General features: G+C 41.0%; 1 long non-coding RNA gene across 1 annotated transcript in view; it reads left to right on the top strand.

Moving 5' to 3' along the window:
• Nucleotides 1-23,228, top strand: part of LOC310838681 — an 85,838-nt gene extending 62,610 nt beyond the window's left edge. Inside the window, exons 2-4 of the long non-coding RNA XR_014561115.1 lie at nucleotides 4,013-4,087; nucleotides 5,363-5,552; nucleotides 22,171-23,228. This is a non-coding gene — a long non-coding RNA (uncharacterized lncRNA). The remainder of the gene's footprint in view (nucleotides 1-4,012; nucleotides 4,088-5,362; nucleotides 5,553-22,170) is intronic.
• The last annotated feature ends 1,411 nt before the right edge of the window (nucleotides 23,229-24,639 follow it).

Genomic DNA, 24,639 nt, shown 5'->3' with positions numbered 1-24,639 from the left:
CTTAAAAAAGTCTCTTATATGTGGCAGATGACTAATTATCCAAACAATTGCTCAAGAAATAGTTTATCCAATGTGGCAGGCATAATAAATATGCATTAACGGGAGACATTGTTTTCAATTGCACATATCATTAATTCCAGAGACTATAATTGTCTTTTCAGTCATCAGATATGTGCATAAATCAAGCATTCGATGAATTTGATCAGAAATTAAGATGCTGTCAAAGTTATTTGTCAGATCTAGAAAATGTGACTTGTAAATTTAGTTCAATTATTTAATTATTCTCTAAATAGCTGTTGTTAAGTTTACTGACATAATATCTTTCTTCATGTGGGTAAGTTAAATATACATTTTTCTTCTGTTAGTACCACTTCCACTTTGTTAGTGTCAGTGCTAATTTATATGAGTTATAGTAAGCTGTATATTTCAATTTAAGGAGTTGCGAAAGGCCTCTTTTAATTTGGACCCTGATTTACATGAAGAAAAAGCACAAGCTGGCTGTTATACTGCACCACTTCAGACAGTTACTTGGAAGGAGTGGTGTGCTTGTGTGCTCCCACATCATTAAAAATACTTCCTGTACATAGGAAGTCAGCGTGCCAAGAAGGAGAGGTTTAAATTTGTCTCTCTGACATACTATGGGACCATGATCTGAATTTTGGGACCTCTGTTTACCATTCATTCCTCAACATGTTCGTTCAAATGTATATTCTATGCATTTAGGACAGGGGTCAGCAAACTTTTTCAGGAGGCGGCCAGTCCACTGTCCCTCTGACCTTGTGGGGGGCCAGACCCACCCCCTCCCAAAAGCAGGAGCTTCCTGCAGCCAATCAGAAGCCATGCCGTGTCACGGAAGTCATCTCCACACAACGAGGGCTCTGTGCAATGCCAGTTTAGCATGGGGACTGACTGAGCGGGCAGCAGAGTCCGCAAGGTTCATGGCCGGATCAACGAGCCAGGTGGGCCGTATCTGTCCTGCGGGCCTTAGTTTGCTGACCTCTGATTTAGGACTTCACTCCCACATAATATACAGTGGTACCTCAGGTTAAGTACTTAATTCGTTCCGGAGGTCCATACTTAACCTGAAACTGCTCTTAACCTGAAGCACCACTTTAGCTAATGGGGCCTCCTGCTGCCGCCATGCCGCCAGAGCACGATTTCTATTCTCATCCTGAAGCAAAGTTCTTAACCTGAAGCACTATTTCTGGGTTAGTGGAGTCTGTAACCTGAAATGTATGTAACCTGAAGCGTATGTAACCTGAGGTACTGTACTTAATATCCCACCTTCAGGAACCCAAAAGAAAGCTGCGCAAGTAGATATGTCCAAGAGCTACATTTATAAGAATATAAGATGAAACTTGTATTCTTATAAATGAACAGAAGGCTGGATTTTGATCTATAAAGCCTTACAAAGCTCAGGACCTCAATATCTCAGTCTGCCTTTTCTTGTATGCAATGGAGGCTCTTCTGATGGGCAAAGTGGAGCAAAGCTCTCCCAAGATTCTTCCTCCCCCCCGCAAAAAAACAACAACATTGAAAGCAATGAGTTATGTACAAAAGTTGGAGGAAAGGGGTCATTACTATCATTAACTTTAGGGCTCTTTGGGGATATTAACTGGCCTGTTATTAGCTTTGTCTTCACTCAGTTTTCTGGGATACAATATGCATGACTTGCTAATTATTAAACTGCTAGTGGTGTAAAAATATTATACTTTTGGTTATGCATTATAGCTATCACATTGCTGTATTTACTTTTAATACTGTAAACTGCTTTGAGTACAAATTCAGAAAACTGTGGTATATAAATAAATTGACTGCTCCTATTATAGGATGCAAAATACTAATGCAAGCCAAATCAGAGGGAAGAACAACATGGAAGAGCTTGACAAACCTGGTGTGATCTTCCAAATGTTAAGAGATGCAATTATCCGATAGCCAAACATTACTGTCAGATAATCAGTGTGACAATGGAAATAAATCCCCTGGGTTTTTGACAAGCTGCTTAAAAGGTATCTTACAGCATTGGCATATAAACAGAATGCCATTACATGATGGAAAATTACAGAACCAAGGGCAAGACAGGGGGGCAGAGAGCAAATGTTTGTCCCACAGCAGAACTTGCAACGATGCCAATATGATTTTTGCTTTCAAGGGCTAAACTAAAGTTGCATCTACTCTTTAAGCATAGATTACATCAAGTCTGGAGTGTTTCCAAAAAAGCAGTTTCAGATGTTTGCTATAATATATAAGCTTTTCTATTAAATGAACCCTGACTGGAAGTTAAAATCTTTATCAAACTTCCCGACTGCTGCAATGGTCACCTCCTGCAACCAGCCGGACGTCAACAAAATTAAACCAGCAGCTCTTGTTTGGCATTCAATAACCTTTGGGGAATAAAGTTCCACAGCTGCGGAGAGGCTGCTGAAAATGCCTATGAGCCTTTATGTCTAAACACAATGCACAGACGGAATTCCACTGAGGGTAAGAAAGGAGGTTATTTGTTTCAGAGGCATAGTAGCTATTACGAATTTTATACACCAAGAAAAGAGAACCATATGTTGTGCCCTGAAGATAATAAGAAGTCAATGCAGATGCTGGAACACAGGTGTAAAAGTTCTGTCGGGAGATATGGGTGACTTATTCTACATATGTGGAAACTAACTGATTTCATCAAGCTGGGTCAATGGACATTTCTTATCCTGAGGTCTTTGTTTTTAGAGCTTTTTTTTTTAAGCTTACAGTGGAATTGGTAGCAAGCCCTGTTGACCATTGTCATACACCAACACTACATTTGTTAATTTATTTATTTACTACATTTATATCCCACCTGGCTGGAAAACCCAGCCAGATGGGCAGAGTATTATTATTATTATTATTATTATTATTATTATTATTATTATTATCATCATCATCATCATCATCATCCTCATCCTCCCAAGGCGATCAGGATGGCCTCAGGGCCAGTGCTATCATTGGGCCAGATAGGCATTTGCCTAGGCCACAGACCTCAGAAGGGTGCTGTACTGACCTGTGATGGGCAAATTTTTATACGGATGCTTTTTTGTTATACCCTATAAATTCCTGATAATATTTTACTTTGGAAGAATTTTATCATTTATAAAGTACCATATTTTTTGCTCTATAAGATACAAAGGAGGTAGAGGAAGGACAACCTTCATTCTGATCTTGTTGGGGGAATGAAGATATAAGCCCTCCCCAGCTGTGCGACATGTCCCCTGCCTTTGCAGGGAGAAACAGACACCCTCACCCCCCCACCGCTAATAACTGGTGTGCATCTAGTTTGGCCTTAAATTGCAGAATGTGTTACATAACAACAACAACAACAACAACAACAACAAAACAACAACCTGCACTAAATTACTACTCAGTTTTAACAAAACCTAAGAAATGTGGCCTATGTTGCAATTTATGTTTAGTTGTTCTGTGATCCTGTTGGGAGGAACGGCAGTATACAAGAATGAATGAATGAATGAACAAACAAACAAATAAACAAATAAAAAAACAAGTGGAACTCTTAGAAATAAGCATCTGGACTCAGACTAAGCTTAGCAGACGAAGCTTTATTTTATACATCCTTCCTTGCATTCAGACACAAGCTGATGCACATTCTTCCTTCCAGACCCCGTCTTGCCCTGGCAGTCTAATGTAAGTCTTGGGATGGACTGCTCTGTCATTAATGTTGGATATTCTGAAATCCTGGCCTGCATCTGCTACAAGCAGCTACCAATACTTGACTCTTAACTCTGTTTTATGGCCTTTTGTTATCAATGATTTATTTATTTCCTTCTTTCTTTCCTGTTTGCTTGTTGCATTTTAGCTTATTTACGGTAGTTTTGTTTTATGCTTGCTGGCTTTTTGAGTTAACAACAAAAATAAAAATTGCTGGGTTACTCTTTCAGTGAGTGCATTTGCTGGATATTGTCATTTGAAACCTGGGCTTGAATATTAACATCTCTGCAATTTTCTATTCCATCTCTCCCTCCAATATTAGAAAGCATGATTCAGTGCACAAGTATTCGGAAGGCAGACACGGAAGAGCAACGGTGACAGGAACATCAAGAGGAGGGTACGTACAGGCAAAGAAAACAATGGCTAAGTCTCATTGCTTGACTTGTTTTCGGGATGACTCCAAGCACTCTGGTGCTCTCAGCCTGAGATGAAGGAATAATAGATGTGGCTGCAGAGAAATGCCAAAAGTCACACTGTGGGAGGCTAAAGGAATGACTGGCCATGACTGCTAAGCTTCAAAATCAGCATCTGTCTCAATGTAATTCCAGGGAATTCACTTAGTTGCACTGTTAGCTTTTTATTAATCTCCCTTACCTAAAGGCAGCTGTTTGGCTCTCACAACATACCTGGTTGAGATTTGCTAAGCCCCCATAGTTTATGGTTTCTGGCTTCTGGCCCAAACCTGGATGTCTGGGAAGGCTTCAGTTGAAAAATGTTTCCTTCCTTGTTACATTGTGTAAAAGCTGTTTTCCTTCCGCTTTGCCTTCACTTTGGCTTTTCAGTTGTTAGTTGAGATAGTTTAAAAAAAGCTGTCTCCCTTTTATGATTGTTGCTTAATATATATTTTGAATTTGGTTTTTATTGTATGTATATTTTATTACTTTAAGCCACTTTGAGTTTCTTTCTTTGGAGGAAAGGGGCCTATGAGCTTCTTTTATGCACACTGCTTAGAAATGCTATTGATTAAATAAAATTTTAAATTAATAAAATGAAATAAACCTGCATGAGCCTACCAAGACATGTAAATTTGACATGTATTTCAATGTTGCTTTATTATGTATTTTTAATGTTTACATTTTGAAATTTTTAGGTCAACTAGTGCTTGCTTTTAACATTTTCTCTTATCAGCACTTTCATATATATCCCACAATTTATGTAAACTACTTAGAGGATTTGATGACTAAGTGGTATATAAATACGATTAAGTGAAATAAATAAAATAAGCTCCCACATTTCAAATTTTGAACACAAGCATCTACCCATAATACTATCATACCACTTTAAACAGTCATGGCTTCCTGCAAAGCATCCTGGGAACTGCAGTTTGTTAAGAGTGGTAAGAGTTTTTGGGATTCTGGTAAAAAACAAAGTAGATCATGCAAGCCTGAAATTTGCCAATCCCTGCTCTAAGGGATGAATGGAGAAAAACAGCCCCTTCATATTTTAGTCAGCCTTCATGTCTACACCCACAAGAGATGCAGAAACTGACCTCCATTTCCCAAGCCTCTCTAGCCAATCTTGAAATAATTCAATGAGTCGTTGTCCTTCATGTTGTAAGTGACACTTACTAAGAACTATACCAGAAAGGATCGGTATTTTTCTCTGTTCACAGTCGTTTAAGTAAACCGACAGAGGAAAAGATGATGGGCAGCAGATCAGGTTCTGAGGTGGTAAAATGTGAAAGGCCAGACTCATTTGTCATTGCCAAATGTGGGGAACATCGGAAGCAAAATGATAACTGATACAGAAGAACATAACATACATTGAGAAGAGCTCAAGAGGTGACAGCTGATGATAATAAAGTCTGCTGTTGACTTGATGAACTGCCAGTGCCCAGGGTCAGTAGGACAACTGTGTATTATAAATAGCGCTGATAAGTTCTGTAATTGAAAATAATAGGTATACTGTCTATGCCTTATCTTTGTACCAAATGGAGCCAGAGCTTTGTTCCTAACCAAGTTGTTCACAAAACCAGGGCCGGAGAAGCCTTTTTCACTCAAAAGGGTGAAAGCTGCTTCTGGGCAAGCTTCTGGGAGCCAAAAATCAGCGATGGGCAGGGACAGAGACAAAAGTGCCAGAGCGACGAATGTGATGTTTACCTTTGTGCAATAGGCTGGTTTCAACACATCTACACTTCCCTCTCCATCCTCCATACAGGCAAGCAAGGAGCAGTATCAGAGTTTCAGGACGCATTCCTGCTAGGCAAAAGCACTCAAGGCAGGTGCAAGACAAGGCTGATGAGGGTGTGTGACGTAGGGAGAGTTTTGAGAGCCAGAAAGTGAGGCATGGAGAGCTGGGTTTGGCCCCTGGGCCTGAGGCTACCCATCCCTGCTTAACAGTATGCAAGTAATCTTCCCACTTCTCAGTTTAAGATTACAGTCCTATGCACACTTAATTTTGTATGACTGCAGTCCTAGGTACACAAGCATAGTGGTGCTACTTACTTAGTCCCACAGCTCTAGAATTTTTTAGCAACTTGGCTCTGTCAAACACAATATTTTAAAGCCTTTAGGAAAGATCTGAACTCCCCTCTGTTCTCACTGACTTTTTTCCTGGATTCCACCCCTCCTCCCCGCTATTCTTGCTTTGGGTCATATTGGTGCTTTAATTCTGAGCTGGATGTTTGTCAGTTTTATTATTTGCTGGCTTATTAATATTTTTGATTCTTGATTGTGTTGTACTATATTGCAGTGCTTTTATGGAAGCCGCCAGAGAAGAGTTTTATTCTTAAAGGTAGCATATTAATATTTTAAAGCAACAAATGCTTCTGAGCGAACAAGCCTAGAATTGAAATGCACAACTATGAAATAATGTAAGTAATAAATTATCAGTTAGAAAAGTTGCTAAACATGGTTGCTTATATACTTTTGTGAGTGGGTTTCAGCATGAACCAGAATTTTAAGTTTGCACAATTAAAATGAATTGAAGGTCTTTTTTGCCCTAGCAGAACAAATCCACTTTAAGAGAAGGACTTCTGCTGTTTGGAAAGTGGCAGAGAAATACATTTTTAAGTGTTAGATGAACAAATGTTTAAAGGGAAGATATGCAAACATCCCACAATCAAATCAGGGTAAATGCTGGAGGATGCTCATTGCCTCTTTACCACACTGTAAGCAAATTAGGATAAATGCTCAGTAAAGACTGGGCATATTCTAACCATTGCACAACCTTTGCACAAGCAAATCCAAATGAATATTGATTATGTGGAGGAGCTGTAGGAAAGAAAGCAGTCAAGAAAGCAGAAAGAAAACAGTCAAGAGCATCACCTTTCTATAACAAATGCTCACAGGCAGAGCTGGATACAATCCAAAAATATTTTTGACATGGCCTTGGTTATAGGATGCTGTTTCCCTGGACTTGGTACAAACCCAAGTCAAATACTTCTGTTCCTAAACTTTTTCATTTTAGTACCCCTTACATCAAAGAATGAGGGTGGGGGCTTTAGTGACTGACATTCAAGGAACATGTGTCACCATGCAGGGACACATGGTGTGTCCAAGGCATGTTGATGCTTCAGGTAGAGATAAGTTGAGCCATAGTCTGAATTCTGAAGTGTACCACATCATTTCCATGGAAATGAACCTTCGATCTTTGATGGAACACACAATTTGCACACAGAGGGTCCCAAACTCAATCCCTAACATATCCAATTAAGAGGATCTCAGTTATCCAAAACATTCCTAGACTTTAGAAATCAGCTACCATTTGGGCTGGATAGGCCTGACTTATTACAGGAGTTCAGAAATGCACAATGTTTGTATTACTTAATTTAAAAATAAATAAATCCCAAGCTTTGAGTGGTCAACAGCACACTGGAAAAGACCCTATTCAGTGGGTCACACAAGGCATCTGGGGAAAGTCAGAGACATAGGCCATTCTCACCATGTTGACCCAAATGTTTTGTGGCAAAACACTCCAAAGCAAAATGTGCATATTTGTAGCTGAAGAGGCAAACATTTAATGCTGCCTGAACAGACCACCAGCAGGATCTGCTGTGACACTCATGTGACCTTTGCTGGCTGCTGGTTCAGATATAGTGATTATATTATATAATATTAACAGCTGCCAAGTTAACTGTCCAACTCAGTGCACAAAACAGTATCTATAAGGTGCATTCATTGGTTTCATTTTAATTCTGTCCCTTTTGGTAGTTACATATTGGTAAATAAATGCCCATAGCAACTTTGTTTCTTAACAAATGGTGTTTTTTGACAGTTAATAAAAATAATGATTGAGCACCAATAACACAGATATATAATTACACCAGAGGATTCTTGATCATAAAGGCCCAGTGATACCCTGGAAACTTCACCATAGTTAAGAAAATATCACTAAATTTGTGATAAATCCTGATTTATAGCAACCTGTTCTAAGCTGCAGTTGGTTTAAAATGTCATTGTGATGGTAAAGATGTAAATTCTCCTACATGAAAAATTATCATGCTGTAGGTCACTGATAAAGAGAGTTGTATGAATCAATTTTCCCACAATTTTAGATTGCAGTGGGAGTTATCAACTGCTTCATAAAAAGAAGATTAATTATAAAATTCTATTATCACATATTTTTGGGTGGATGATCAAAGCACCTGTAATTGCTTTAAGCCTACTTCACAAATATAACAGGAACAGTTGATGCATCTACAATCCTCTTTTTTCCTTTGGCAAAGTAATGCCTTGTTTCTCAGCAACAGATTTATTCATAAGTATGTCACAATTTGACAAATGCCTAATTTATAATTTCAATCTACTAATAGCCATCTAAGAAACCTAAGAGCATATCACAGGCATACCTGTGATTCTCCTAAAAGAACCTGAGCAAAAGCTAACGCATGAAGGAACAGTGTTACTTATTCTGATTGATTACTTTGCCAATGCAAGTATTCATTCATGCCATTATTAAACCAATACATCTACCCAGTGCTTTTTTTCTGGGGGGATGCATGGCTGAGCATACCCCTAAACATTTTGTGAATCTTTGTACTTTTGTCCATTGACTGCATTTCTTTTTCCCAATTTGAACTATAAAATGGTGATTTTCTTGAGTCAAAATGAGAGTACCCCTAAACAATTATTTTAAGGAAAAAAAGCACTGCATCTACCATGAATTAGTTTAAAGGTAAAGGGACCCCTGACAATTAAGTCCAGTTGTGAACGACTCTGGGGTTGCGTGCTCGTCTCGCTTTAAAGGCCGAGGGAGCCGGCTTTGTCCACTTCTGCAGACAGTTTTTCTGGGTCATGTGGCCAGCATGACTAAGCTGCTTCTGGTGGAACCAGAGCAGCGCACGGAAACCCCATTTACCTTCCTGCCAAACCGGTACCTATTTATCTACTTGTACTGTGTGCTTTCGAACTGCTAGGTTGGCAGAAGTTGGGACCAAACAACAAGAGCTCAGCCTGTCACGTGGATTCGAACCACCGACCTTTCGATTGGCAAGCCCAACAGGCTCAGTGGTTTAACCCACAGCGCCACCCACATCCCTGTGAATTAGTTTACGTAACTTATATTGCCTTTCTTTACATTGCTTTACCTTCATCAAACACCATAATGCCATTCAGCATTATATTCAATTAAATATAATGCTGATCCATTACAATTACAACCATGAGCCTGTGGTTATGACTGGTTATGTTTTTTCCTTGTTGCACTGGGTAGCTGATGAACTTATTCAAACTGGCTGAAAGACCCAATTACTGTTGGAGCATTGGCTAGGACTTGGCATGGTATGCACTAGCCTTGACTGGATCCCCAAATGAACACAGGACAGGTGTTAGTGGTGGAGCCTGTTAGGGGCCCTGGAAGCTACTTGAAAATGCTGCATACTAACTACCCTATAGGTTTAGCTCCTTCCCTAACTCTCCCTTCCCAAAACAGCTCTTTTGCTGTGGGAAGAAAGAGTTGCTAGATGTTCCTGGCTAAGTGAATTGTGACATGCCACACTAATCTCCAAGCGATGCGAGATTCCACGGGTACCTGCAGCATCCCTTTCCAATAGTTTTTTGTTTGTCTCCAGACTGCTGCCTTGCAGCCCAACAGCAAAAAGCCATGTCTCTCTGACCCCCCCACCCCACCCCGCTTCGTCCTGTCAGCTTGCACTACACTAAGCTTTCATTGCCTCTGATTTTCAAACTGGGGGAGGGAGGCCCCACCCTTTGGATGTGCTAATGACTCATTATCCCCAGGCCATCACCTCCAAGGAAATTAGACTGATTCCATTACCTTTCAACTCATGTTGATTTCCTTGGATTAAGAAGCACACAATTTAAGAAGTCTGCCTAATGTAGTCTTCCGCACATGCTCATCAGAGAAGTAAAGCATTTAACACACATCTTAAGGCACACAGGTCTGACATCCCATTTTAACACACAAATGCTAATTAAATTTTAATGTTTACCCAGAGCCCAGGTATTTAGCACCCATAAACCTATAACAGCATTTAGGAATGTGTATGACATGAATTCCTTCTCCATGGGGGGGGGGGGGATGCTCACTACATCAATGGGGCAGCAGCATGGCTGGAGAGAAGTGGGTTAGTAATGGCCACATTCTCTGACCACACATGCAGTGGTCTGGCTTACACCCTTTGTTCTGGTTCATGTGCATCCCATAACTCTTCTCACCTTGCTCTTTATTTCTAACAAACTGAAATAAAAGCTAGTGTTGAAATTGAGCTGCCATGCCTTCAAATAGCCTTGTCGTTTTCAGATTAGCATATACATTGCCCTATGATTTTTGGTCAATTCTTGTTTTGCTGTTCAAATTCATTTTTATGGTGCTTCTTTGAGATTAAGATACACTATATCAGTAGCCCCCACCATTACCAAACATGTTTACAATTTCTTTGGGCAGAGAGAGATACTTTTGTTGATGACTAGGCATCTTAATGGGCTTTATAATGCAAACCAATTTATTATGAATGATTGGACTTTGCAATAAAAACAAAATCAATCTATTTAAATAAGGGAGAGATGAGGAGATGCTATTTTTGCACAAAAATAAAATTGAAGGTGGAACTATGTATTGTGTTGTGTTCAGTGATAGCTTCATGGAGAGCTTAACTGTGGTGTAGCAGTTAAGAGTGTCAGGCCAGGACCTGGGAGACCAGGATTCGAATCCCTGCTAAGCCACAAAGCTCACTGGGTCACCTTCGTTCTGTCACTGCCTTTCAGCCTAACATATCTCACAGGGTTATTGTGGGGTTTAATTGTGTAAGGGGGAGAACCTTGTATGCCAACTTGAGCTCCTTGGAGTAAAAGGTGGGATGGAAATGAAACAATAAATAAATGTTTCACCTCATATAATAAGGAAGGGGTGAATACCAGCATCTGTTTAAAACAGAGGTCACCCAAGGGCACATTTGCAAATGAGAGAAACTGTTGTGGGCATCACACGCAACCCTTATCCCAGCACACACTGCAACGTATTCTATTGGCTACAACTGAATGCTTTTTCAAGGCTGGTTTCAGTTGGTGGTGGCGACCCTGTGAGCACACACACACTCACCACAACTACACTGGCAACTCTTGGTTTGAAATAACTATCTACAAGAGATGACTTAGCACAGATCCATTATTTAACACTTATGCTAGTTTACGTACCTTGAGCTTCTCCTGCTTCCCAATTGAATGATATGCCCCCTTTCTGACATCAGCCTGGGAGATCATTATTTAATAGAAAACAGGCTCAGACTGCAAATTATTTCTAGCTAAACTGTACTGTGCTTCATTATCATATCAGCTACATCTCAGAGTCAACATTCATAACTCAAACGTTTAAGTTGTAATGCAAACATGCATGCATCCCAGAGAAATTATTTATGATATTTTAAATATTTTAGACTGAAAAGACTTACAGTCTTTCTGTCCCCGCACCCACTGCCCTGAAATTAAAGAAGAGGCATAAAGGAACCCTTCTGAATAAAATCAATCTTGGACAGTCTGTGTTCAGCCCCTACTATGCATAGCATAATGTGGCAGATAATATACAATTAAAGTGCAGCTCTGCTTGGGAAAGAGAGTGTATATAAAATGTTATCACTATACACCATCTTCCTAGCCTCTGTATATATTAAAATACGATTTTTCAAACAAAATTACTTTCAGAAAAAAGTACTAGACCTAGAGGTGGTATAACAGAGCAATAAATGGAACAGGAATTTAACTTATAGAGCACTTACTCAGGACCAGCATTCAAGTGAACAGAGGGCAAGCCAATGGGTAGCTGTGATGAGGAGATGGATCCTCTCAAGGTATACTGAAAGAACATAAGAATTAGGTTTAATGGAAATCAGACATAACATATTTTGGTGTAGTGCCGTTCAAAACCATGTTCATTGTGAGGGGATGTATTATTGCCTGCAGTTGTTTAAAACAAGTGCATATACCATTTTTCTTCAGTTAATGCATTACAAAAACGAAAGGCCTAATATAAAAAACTGATGAAACCAGTCACAAAGAATGGTAGCATGTACTGTATCATGAAAGTAAAGAAAGACAAAACAGCCCTCTGAAGTATACAATTGTGCCCCGTTTCTGAAAAGCTCTGAAGGATATTTCTGCATGCAATGGAGGCTGATCCATTAGGGCAAATGAGACCCTGCCCATGCAATCTCACTCTGCTCTCACCCAGCCCCCACTTGCCTGCCCAAGGGGTAGCACTGCATGTCAGCTTCCTGTCCTGTGTCTCAATGTTGCCCTTGTAGAACTCAGCAGAGAGGATGAACTCACAGCTAGAATTGGTTGACTCTGCTGGTATCTCCGCCCTTTGCCCAACTAGTGCCAATAAGCACCAGACACCATTGTCTATATGTACTTCCATGGGCTCCACAAAACCTGGTCTACTCAACCCATGTCAGGCCCTCCTGACAATGGATCTTTAGGATCCCCTGCCCCCCTTCAGCCCTAGAGATCTTAGCACATTAAGCAGAGGAGTAAAGTTTCCTCTAACTCCTGTTCCTTTGTTCTCATGAGGCTAGATTCTGCAATTCAGGCTGATGCAAAATCAACTAAGACAATAATTCTTCATAGAGTAAATTCTTCATGTCTAGACGAGTTGTAGTTGCCCGGAGGTTTACACATCTTTGGACAGATCCCTTATTAAAGCAGAACTGTTCTAAATTGTTTCCAGCTGAATTTTTCTCTAGGGCCTAAGATCTGAAATAAGACTAATTCAAGTACAAGATCTGAGAGCGCGCGCGCGCGCGCACACACACACACACACACCTTATATGGATCCTATCACATAAGGAGGGATGGAGAACTTGTGACCCTCCAGATGCTGTTGGACTCAAGCTCCCATAAACCCCTACAAGCATGGCCAATGGTCAGGGATGATGGAATTTGTAGTCCAACAGCATCTGGAGGCCTTACTGCCTCTGGCATAAGGGTTTTGCAAAATCCTGGTACAGTGGAGAATGTAAAAACTGAGTCTCCCTTAAGAGATAAGATACCTATTTAGCGTAGTGTGTTGATTTTCCAAAGATAATTCATAATCCTTGTTTTTTACTTTTAAGGATCAAGGCCATACAGTGTGGTAAAATAAAAGTCTGCTACATAGCTACTGATATTTACTTCACCTTCACACTGTTTGCTAGTTGTAGTGGTATGATTTATAATAGCTGAGATTGCTCTTTTGAAAGGGACTTTTTCAATGCATGCTATTAAATTGCTGGTTAATTTTCCACATGAGGTATTAGATATAATCAGGCACAAAGAAGTAGTGGGATGTATTGATACTATGTCTCCCTGTGATATGCCAAAGAAATTCATGTTTTATATTAGAGTATGGCTCTCTTTTTAAGATCAGGCTGATTTGTGTCTCCCTCTTGTCTGATGGTGGGACTGGAAAGTACACCAATACAAGGCACCCTTGACACTTTAATAGCTTTATTTAAATTGGCTTGGGATTTATGACCAAGTCGTCCTTTTAGTAGGTGATCCTATTACAACACAACTGTCTCTGCAATTATAAGCAAGAATTCAAACAAATTAAAATTGGCCTTGGTTCCATGGTGACTTTAATATGAACTACAGCTGGTCACGCAGCTAAGAGGTCATCTGACGGCTCTGTTGCATGGCCAGATTAGAATTTTGTTTGTGATGAGGTGTGTGGAAAAAGTTACTGACCTCATCGCAACCTTGAAACCAATCTGGATGTGCCGTGAAGCAGTTCAGATGATTGCTTGCCCATGCAACCACATTAAGCTGAAAGCACATATAATTAAGTAAATTTATGTTAAAAACAAAAACAAAAAAAACCAGTATGTACTTGTTCATCCGGACACATGCAGTTGCTGGAACCTCATATTGTGGTTCCAAAGCATGTTATCCTACTCAGCTACTGCTTCTTTCACTTTCATGCCTATCATTGCAACCAATTCTTGCTTCTATTTGAACACAACATTCTTATTTCATTGCAGGAAGAGATATTTCACAGATCACATCCCTTCATGTTCAAAGGTGGGAATCCAGAAATATGTATTGACACGGATGTCATTCAATAGGAGTTTTGGAGCAAGATGTCACCAACATGCTGATTATACCCAAATTTCTGTTGCATCTGAGCAAGGAGAGGCTGTGCAAGCCTTGGACCAATACTGTACCTAGGTTGTAGCTGTGGTGATCTGGATGGTGGCCAATAAACTTAACTTGAATCCTGGAAAGACAGAGGTTTTGTAGGTGGGTGGTTCCCAGGTCAATCGCCTGTTATGGATGGCACTGCACTCTCAGAGTTTGACAGAGTTTAACAGAGTTTAATAATAGTGATTTACATTTATTCCTTCTGAAGCCATGCCGAACATGTTACCACAGGTGAGTTATAATGGAGAAACAGTTTCAACTATTTTCCTATTTCTGTTCTTCAAAAAGCAGCTCTCTGCTTCTTTGATTGATTGCACTATAATATGGGGTGTTATGGAATCATACTACATAATCTAATTTATGTATTATCCCAGCTCAGTGCATGGATGATAAAGAAGCATCATCCGGACTTAATATTTTATGATGACTGATCAGTCAAAGTTTGACCCAGGTTCAAATTTTATGGAAGGAAGCAAAGTAGGTGGAAATGAGCAACCAAAATAGGCTGCATTGCTCAGTAGACGTTACATCCTTAGCTAGTACAGTAATGTAATCATTTCAACACATGACAAACTTTTGGCTGTGCCTACTTTACTTTTCAGGCACAAAGTGAGTTGAGAACATAAGAACATAAAAATCGCCCTGCTGTATAAGACCAAACACCTATCTAGTCCAGCAACCAGTTTCTCCCAGAGATTAATTAGATGCCTCTGGAAAGCACATAAATAGGACAAAGGGGTAATATTCAGGACCCTGGCATTCTGTCACATGTGCTGCTTGGTTGTGTAAATGGATGTAATGTGCTGAAAATGAAATGTACGCAGCTGCTGTCCTCAGTGCCATGGAGACTTCAGGTTCTCACACCTTCCCTTCAATGCTCCTTCACACATTATGCCTTGCATTAACAGGTTTTCCCATCTGGTTGATAATTACATTGTACCAAAGGATTATTCAGAACAAAAGAAATTTGCTTCTTCCAACCAGCTAGCACATCACAAAATCTTGCTGTGAGTTTTCCCTCTCTCAACTGAAATCTCTTAGCCCACTTCCTCACCCAAAGCTGAAACGGTTCTCATGGAAGAACTGGTGTAAAGTAGGTGGGGGTGGATCCTTCACAAATATGTCCCTTTTCCCATGAGTTCTCACAGCCACATTAGAAGCATGGCAACAGAAGTGAGATGTCGCTCCCTTGCTTGACTAGGTCTCCAAACCCAGCAACGGAAGTAGGAAGCATTCCTTGCTTCTGCAATTGGACAAATTCCTTATTTTTCCCTGTCATTGCTGGGAGCCATGCACAGTGCTGGAAAATAGATGCCTACTATAGGAGTAATCACGGTCCCTGCTCCTGCCAACCCAGCAGTTCAAAAGCACGTCAAAGTGCAAGTAGATAAATAGATACCGCTCTGGCGGGAAGGTAAACGGCGTTTCTGTGCGCTGCTCTGGTTCACCAGAAGCGGCTTAGTCATGCTGGCCACATGACCTGGAAGCTGTACGCCGGCTCCCTCAGCCAGTAAAGCAAGATGAGCGCCGCAACCCCAGAGTTGGCCACGACTGGACCTAATGGTCAGGGGTCTCGTTACCTTTTTTTATAGGAGCAATCAATCAATCAATCAATCAATCAATCTTTATTGTGATGAAAGACCATGCAGCAGAATTAACAACAGCAACATATGCATCCTTATCTTCTGGTGTGCTGCACAAATTCCAGCACAACACAGTAATGGAGGGTCACAGAATGGCCTAGGCAACTGAGTATCATTTCCTCCACTTTGCTGTGAAACATGTGTTGGGAAATAACTGGTGAATACCAATTATTCCTGAGGTCTCACATGTGTGGGGAAATACAAAGAATTGTGAATTCTGATGCTGTCTTCTGCATCATTAGATACCCCTCCCAGTTTGGTGTCATCTGCAAATTAGATGAGCATCCCCTCAATTTCTTCATGTACGGTAAGTCATTTCTAAAGATGTTGAACAACAACAAGCCCAGGACAGAACCCTGCGGCATCCCACTTGTCACTTTTTTTCAGGATAACAAGGAACCATTAATGAGTACTCTTTGGGTTCGGTCAGTCAACCAGCTACAAATCCACCTAACAGTTACCTCGTTCAACCCACATTTTACTAGCTTTCTCGCAAGAACATTATGGGGGACTTTGTCACAAGCCTGACTGAAATCAAGATACTGTACACTATGTCCACAGCATTTCTCTGAATGTTTGGTAATCTGCTCTAGTAAGGCATCATCCAAGTCTTCCGTCTGGCTTGGCGGTCTATAGCAGACACCCACAGTAAGGTCACTGTTGTTTCTCTCTCCGACAATTTTTACCCATATACTCTCAATCTGCTTTTCATGCTCCATGTCATGCATTTCTTCTCAAGTGTACACATCCTGTTTGGCAGCATAAAATTCCCCACAGCATGGGACTCCTTCCAGACAACCTGTTTATTAAGTATTCATCCTGATTCGCTTACACAGAGGGTGGATTATATCTGGTCTTTATGAAACATTCATTCAGATGTTTGTTTGCTGGGAGGTTCTAGGACTCTAAGCATCCAGCCTCAATTCATCCTGCATTGCTTGTACTATGGTTCCCCAACTTCCCATTAATCATTCATTCAATCATTCATTCATTCATTCATTCATTCATTCATTCATCCAACCAACACTTTTTAGTGCATTTCCCCATCACTTTCCTAACTGCAAAATGTTTTGTTTTGTTTTTTTAGTGGATCCATTGTGCTAAGACAACAAAGTACTTTAAGCCACTTTAATTGCACAAATCCAAAATGCCAGTACACATTTGAATCCCCTGCCCACGCCAAATACCGGCAGTCAGGAAGTGACCATGCATAGTGCTAGAAAGACAGGTGGTGTCTCTGCTTTGCCTTGGCAATGTGGCAGGGGGTGCTCTTCCTCCCCTCCCCTCCCCATCCCCAGCACAATGAGCAAACTTCTCCCATATTTATAGCCCAGCCCTCTTGAAAAATTGCCAGTCAGCGGTTTGCAGGCAGTGAAAACAGCTATGTAGTTAGGGCCGATACTTCAGCTCACACCTACACTGCCCCAGCCACCAATCTTTATATGGGCAACCAAAAGCAGCCAAGGATAACTTATTCATCAGCTATCCTCAGTCACGATTCTCACTACTATAAATCAAAAACGTCAGTAACAGCTCTCTCTCTTTCATCCTCAGTTCTCACAGAGTGACTCTTATTCCTGTGGAAAAAAAACTCTGGGAAAGAATGGTTTATATTAGGATTGTTCTTCAGGGAAGCATGTTTTATATTAGAATAGTTCCTCCAGAGGAGGAACAGGAAATAGGGGGGCTGAGGGAGTACTAGAGACGCAAGGAATCTCCTCTTGCCACTAGATAGAGAGGGGTTAGCTCATGATCTGCAATATGTTCAAAGGAAAGCATCATTCATTTATTCCTAATTATGCCATATTCATTCCAAACTATCCAGGACCAGTGCATTAAAAGGGAAATTAATATTCAATTAGCCTAAAGCTTCTGCATTAACAAATATTAATGAGTGGCTTTTTACTTGCTGAGGTGTCTTCTTTGAAGAGCTTTGATTATAGGGATTCTCATTTAAAGATCTTAAGGTTTTTTAAGAAGTAGCTTTTAAGATTACAGATCTTCAGAGGTTAATTCCTGAGGCCTCCAGTTCCTTCATTTTCTGCGGAGTTGTACTTTAAAGTCACGTACTTGTTCTTGGAAGGCAGAGTTTGGACCATCTTTAACAGAAAAGTATGATCCTTCAGGGAAGCTCACCTGGCACCTTTGTTATGTATCTTTAGGTGCCAGGCAAAAACACTTATGTTCTTTTAATTGTGTTTGTGGGAGGGTTTTATTGGTTTGCTTTCACTCTTTTTCTTGTTTTTATTATGTATTTTGTGTTATCATTTTGTATTTTTATGTTGTGAACTGTCCTGTGATCTTGGATGAAGGGCAGCATACAAATTCAATAAATAATACTAAAAATAATAATACTAAATATTAGAATTTCAAAAACTTAATTATCATCATTGGGTTGTATCCAATGATGCACTTCCACTCACACAAACTGGGGCACCTGATTTTGGCCAATCTCCCCTACACATCACATCCTCAAAAGAGCTGCCCCTGTGGGTTCAGATACTCTTCAGGTGCTATTCAACCTAAGCAGACCCACTGAAATTAATGGACCTCACTTAGACATGCTCATTAATTCCAGTGGATCCGCTCTGAGCAAAACTAGTTGAATATCACCCTCTGGAACTGTGTAGGATATAGTGCAGGGCTACAGCAAGTAAGAGATTGGGTGAAAATAAGGTGAACCACTTTGCACAACTGAGAGCCACTGCGGTATTTACAGTGATGGACTAGGACCTGAGAAACCAGGGTTCAAATCCCCATGAAACCTTGAGCTAGTCACTATCTTTCAGCCTAACATACTTCACAGATATCTGAAGAAGTGTGCAATACACGAAAGCTCATACCAATAACAAACTTAGTTGGTCTCTAAGGTACTACTGGAAGGAATAGTCAAATTTTGTTTTGACTATGGCAGACCAACACAGCTACCTATCTATACTTCACAGGGTTGCTGTGAGGATAAACTGGAGAGGGGGAGAAGTTTGTATACCACTTTGCACTCCTTGTGGAAAAGGTGGGATATAAATGTAATAATAAATAAAATAAAATGTTATTTCCATTTGCACAATGCCACCATTGAATGTAACCCATTTCGTTTTGTTTAGAATCATAGAAGAGAGAGAAAGAAGAACAGCCCATTTTATTATTATGAAGGGTCAGCAATGTGAGTTTTCTGTAAGCAAAATGTTACATTTCGATAATAACTAGGTGGTTGCAAATGTTTTCCAAAAATATATCCATTGCTAAACCACCACCAATCCCGTATTACACCAATTAGGATTGGTAACCCTGCATGGATTAATTTACATATATTATTCCATGCACAGAGGTATATCATGAACGTAGGGCAGTTAATTACAACATATACATATATTTACACAATCCACTGCAAAGAACCTACTTTTATTGCATATTTTCACATGAAAATTAGACGTTCAGTACTGCTTTGATCAGAAAAGTAATTGAAGAAACTAACTCGTGGGATTTTATGTTTGCATTTCAGGTGAAATAATTTCACATACAATTTCTTCAGTTTAAATAGTCGTTCCTTCCGCCGCCACCTAACCACAAACTCAGTTTGTCGGCAGAATAAGAAATCAAGTTCTATCTGGGTCACACGTAATCAGCAGCAACAAAGATTTTGCTGGACAAATTTAGTTACAACTGTGTAGCAGCCACTGATGAAACAATTCATCATTTTAAAACGAACCTGGCATGTTTGTGCTTCATTTTTAATGACCCATTTCTACCTGGTATTATAATTCATGCCCACAGAAGAACATATAATTTTTTTGTTGCATATTCATCTCTGAGGGGGGAAATCCATGTGCTGAATTAAAAATACATGAGTTTTTGTTATTTGCCCAGTACTTTAAAATGCTACTGCAAGCTTGACTGAAGCTCTAACTATTTCCTCAGATCTTGAGGTACTTGCCTTGCTATCTGCTAGCTCTGCTGAGCAGAAGAAAGTAATTTCAGTGTGCTGCTCCATGCTGAACAAATTGAATACCTCAGGCCTAAATCAATCTTGTTGTTGCCGCCTCTGCTGAAATGCTGGGATCCCCCCACAGATGCTGAAATGCTGGTTGATGCTGTCAGAAACCCTAGGAGAAAGCAGAAACTTCATGATTAACCTAGAACATAACCAAGTGAGCTTTCAGAGGCTGGTTGCCCTTAGGCCTCAGAGCCTTCCTGATGTACAGAAAGAAGTGCAGCTGTTGCAAAATCACCTTTGGCCATTGACACACATTGAGAAGCCACAGGATCGGATAGGCTTGCTATAAATACTAAGAGCCTGGTTTTCGGCCTGCTATAGTGCTGGAGGTGGGGAACAGAGCAGAGAAACTGCCTCTCCTCATCTGTGGCTTAGCATGTCCCTGCCTCTGAGGTTCATTGGAGAAAGTATTCAAGGTTTGGCTTGGGCTGGAACCAAGGGGTGCTAAATTGGAGGGTTGGAGATGGGGAATCTGGTTTTGTAATTCCCATAATTCCTAAGCTACTTGGGGCTGATGGGAGTTCGAGTCTAGACTGAGGTACAGTTGGTTTAGATTGAGGTATAACTGTCCATATAGCCACAACATAACCCACAACCTTTGGGAAATGCAAAGAGTAGGTCTGCAAAACATACTGGATGCAGTTGTGGGGGTGAAATATAGCCTGCATTGCACTTCAAGGCCCAGCTTCCAGAGCCTCCCGATTCTGCTTGAGCCCCCCACCCCACCCCGCGTCACTTGCAGCAAGTGGGCGTTTGCACTCTGGGTCAGTGAACAAAACCTCCCAGCCGAGATTTACGCCTGTCAGCCACAGCGCTGCCTGCCCTGACAACCAAAATTTGTACTACATACTTTCGAAGAACTCTGTGATCCAAGAAATTGAAGGGGGGGAGGAGAGAAGGAACAACACACAAATAAAACATAAGCGTTATGAAAATTAGAAGGACTTTCAGAGAGGAAAACTGCAACAAGGGGGGGGGGGTTATCCTTCTGGCTTTTACAGCAAAACAAAGCATCTGCCCTAGATACCAGTGTTAATTAAACCAAGCAGTTCTTCTGCTTCTGAAAGCATCTCTGGGAAATTAATTAAAAATTCATTCTGGATAAGGTTTTTACACAGAAGGCTAGAACGAATACACACACACAGAGAGAGAGAAAACAAAAACTCCTACTATCAAAGAACATACTGTTGCAACTTGAGGCCAGCATATATATTACTGCTTCCCCCAGATCATGACAGCTTTTTTGGAGCTATTGTGACTGCAGCAATTGCTGCCAGTTGCATCCATGGGGCAGATGACATGCAAATAAAGCCCCTGCCATTCCCCCCCCCCCACTCTAAACTTCCTTCCTAGAATTGCTTTCTGTTATTGTCATGTTTTGATGGAAACATTTGTTTGTAAGTTCTTCTGGACGTTCAACCCAATGTACAGTGGAACCTCGGGTTATGTACCATCCTCATTACAAACACTTCGGGTAACGAGCTCTGCTAACTCGGAAGTAGGTGCTCTTGGTAGCAAACCTTGCCCCAGGATGCGAGCAAAAGTCACATGCCGGCGGCACGGCAGCAGCAGCAGGCCCCATTAGCGAAAGCGCGCCTCAGGTTAAAAACGGTTTTGGGTTGAGAACGGACCTCCGGAACGAATTAAGCTCGTAACTGGAGGTACCACTGTACATGTTAGGTTTGCCTAGGGCATGGATAGCCAATGTGGTGTTCTCCAATTCTTAATGTTCTACTTTTCCCATCATCCTTGACCATTAGCCAAAACGGCAGGAGCTGATGGGAGTTGTAGTCCAACAACATCTGGAGGGCAGCACATTGGAGGAATGTTGGGTAAACTGGCCCTTAGAAGGTAACAAATAGTATGTGTGGTGTGGTTTTTAAAATTGGTTTCATGAGGCCAATTATCCTAATTTTCACTCTAGTATGAGTTATCCATGACTGTGCAAGCAGAGCGTAGTTGTCATGTGTGCTTTTGAAGGCTGTGGGCTTGGGCTGCAGCAACCACTGTGATCTCAGAGAATGAAAAACATGTCTCCCTGTTACACAAGCAAGCCTCTTCTGTCATTCAAAATGATCAGCGCTGTGATGAAGGAGAGCAGGGGCCAACCCTCTAGCTCCACCACTTCCATAGCTGCCCCCAAGAGGTTTTATCTAACTTCGTTGTCTTTGGCTTTTCTCCTGACTTTGTTGTGTCTTTTACATTCTAGCTTCCAATGCTATTACAGTTCACTTTCAGCCACTGCTGCCAGGACATCCCTGTCTCCCAGTTTCATTGACAACAGTCACCTATCAATGCTGGCATTCAGTTATGATCCCTGGAGAGCTTTGGGGAAGAAGGGAAGACAGCTGTATACCAACTGAAGGAGCACATATTTGACCTCAATTCAGAAAGCAATTTAAATGCATAAGTAATGTTAAAACATGAATGGACCTATTTAAATCAATAGATTGCTCATATATTTAAAGCAATAAATGGGACAAAACACTTTTCCGGACTCGTACATTAAATCTAGCCTGCTATAATGAGTTGCTATAAAAAGAAATAATATTCAAAATACCCTGAAGGGTTTTCAAAAAGCAAATTTGTGCACTTCATTTCAAGATCCAGAGACATCTTGGGGTGAGTTTTAGAACTAGTTGAATTAAACAAATAATCCTCCCCACCATCAAAAAACAAATTCTTGCCAGCTCTTCACTGTTTTGTGAATGATACTCAGAGCTTCACTGTGACATATATCAGATTGAAGCACTAATTGTGTGATCCTATGCATATATATATAAAAAAATAAGTCCCATTGAGTTCAATGAGGTTTGCTACCATTCAAGTAGGTATTGAAATGTCATTGAACTCAGTGGGAGATACTTTTGGGTAGACAAAAATAGGATTGCACTGTAAATCAAAATAATTTCAAAGGTTATCCCACATTACATTAAAGGTAAAAGGAACATTAGAAAGGTCAGGAACCTATTGGATGGTGTGAGACATAATGTTGGGGTTTTACTAAGAAAGAAAGATGGATGATATATTTCCATAGATGTGCAGCTCCTACTAAAAGTGTGTGGGAAAGAACAGCAGAAGTATGGTGATGAGGGGGAAAAATGCATCCAAGAAGCAAGGCCAATAATACTTAAACCACTCCAACAGACATCTGTGTTATCTAATGAGTAGTATATTCCAGATATAAAAGCTTACTGTATGGTATGGGAAACATACATTATACATGGCCTGCATGTTTTAAACTCTTTACAATACCATTGTTAGAGGCAGAATCAGTGGCGTAGCGTGGGGGGTGCAGGGGGGGGCCAGCCGCACCGGGCACAAAATCTGGGGGTTAGGGTTAGGGGGCGCAAATCCACGGGTTAGGGGGTGCAAATTACTTGCCTTGCCCCGGGTGCTGACAACCCACGCTACGCCACTGGGAAGAATGGAAATAATTCAGACCTCAGAGGCAGTGAGGAAGGTCAAACAAGAATCCATTGGATGGGCAAACAAATAACTAAACAGTCAAGAGTATTCTGAAAGATGAAGAAGGGGTGAAGGAGTGCAGAAGGTCCCACTGAGGTTCAGTAAGCCATACACATACAGTAATACAAGCAGCATGGATAATATATAGTACACACATACATACAATACATACCATATACTATATAGAAGAGCTCCAGAAACATAGGCCCCAAATAATCAACCATATGACCCGGTGGACCCCTCACATATTTTATTGGGTGGTAAGGGACCTTGGACGCTAGAATTTTGCTCCTATGCCAAGTGATTTCAAATCTTTATTAATAAAGCAGGACCACAATAATCCTTGGATTTGAAGTCCAGAGGCTTATTTAAAAAAAAAAAATTGAAAAAATATATTGAATTTGCCATAGCTCACCATCTCCATCTAGTGAACACATTTGTATCATGCACTTTACAACAAACTTAAAATATTTTATTTGCAGCTATATAGCTGAGTCCTACCATGTGTAGAGAGGTTGCTCAGAGGGTTGAGATGATCTTCAGAGTCTTTGGGGGGGGGGTCATGCAATGCCACTGGCTCTGAGCCTCCCTCTGGTAACATTACTGTAATGGTTATATGGGGTTGCTCGTGCGTAAGTTGCCGCCACTCCTGGCTAGGTAGCCTAGTTAAACCTTTCCTGGCTGGACAGCCCTTCACTTCGTGGCTGTTCAGTCGCTAGCAGAATCCGTCAGTGGGCGTTTCTTGAATTTCTTCCAGCAAAGAAATTATTTGACGCCAAGTCTACGCCTACTTTCCCTGCGCGGAAGTCTTCTGCGCAGGGTGGGTGTGGGTAGCGGGGGACCTGTGCTCTCCCCGCTGGTCTCCAGCGAAGAGTCCTGGAGCCCTCTCTCCGATTCCCCCATCCGCCCCCCCTTTATCTCTGGTGTTACGCTGAATTCCTTCCCCAGCTGCTGAGTCCCCTCTCTCCCTGCTTGGCCCTTCTCCGGCATCGCTTGGGAGCCCTGCCTCCACTCCTGTCTCCGATGTCAGTTCCCTGACAATTACCATTACCATTTGACTTATGGAAGTTAAAGGTCTTATGTGAGGAGCCTTCTGAACGCATAGAGGTTCCCCACATTCTTTAGAACAGGCATAGGCAAACTCGGCCCTCCAGATGTTTCGGGACTACAACTCCCATCCTCCCTGACCACTGGTCCTGTTAGCTAGGGA

The sequence above is a fragment of the Podarcis gaigeae genome (assembly GCF_964106915.1).
Source record: "Podarcis gaigeae genome assembly, chromosome: 1".
NCBI lineage: Eukaryota > Metazoa > Chordata > Lepidosauria > Squamata > Lacertidae > Podarcis > Podarcis gaigeae.
Note: the sequence above shows the minus strand (reverse complement) of the source record. Positions and strands in the feature narration are given on the sequence as shown.